The sequence below is a fragment of the Penaeus monodon genome, chromosome 34, assembly GCF_015228065.2.
Source record: "Penaeus monodon isolate SGIC_2016 chromosome 34, NSTDA_Pmon_1, whole genome shotgun sequence".
NCBI classification, from domain to species: Eukaryota; Metazoa; Arthropoda; class Malacostraca; order Decapoda; family Penaeidae; genus Penaeus; species Penaeus monodon.
In genome coordinates, this window is record NC_051419.1 from 20,329,464 (window position 1) to 20,329,820 (window position 357).

Sequence of the window (357 nt, forward strand, 5' to 3'; positions counted from 1 at the left end):
TGTTTAGTCGGACAATTGGTCTGTGGCACCTTTAGACGCGCTTGCCTTCAAGTATCGTTATTCATTATAACAAACTACTGCAATAATGGTCGATTTTAATTTTCCCTTCATCGACTGGAAAGAAAGGAAATTAAATTAGGAGCAAATGCTACCAGAGACGAGAAAGAAAAAGAACGGTAGCTTCTAGATTAGAGGAGGACTTTTATCTCAACCAAACTACCAGACGAGAGAAGGTAACAAAATATATATATATTTTTAGTATGGTGGACGAGGTAAACAGCATATCAGACCACTACAAGTAGCAGATATTTAAATTTTATAAACACTAGTGATATGCTGAAGTTTTATGATGGCTAG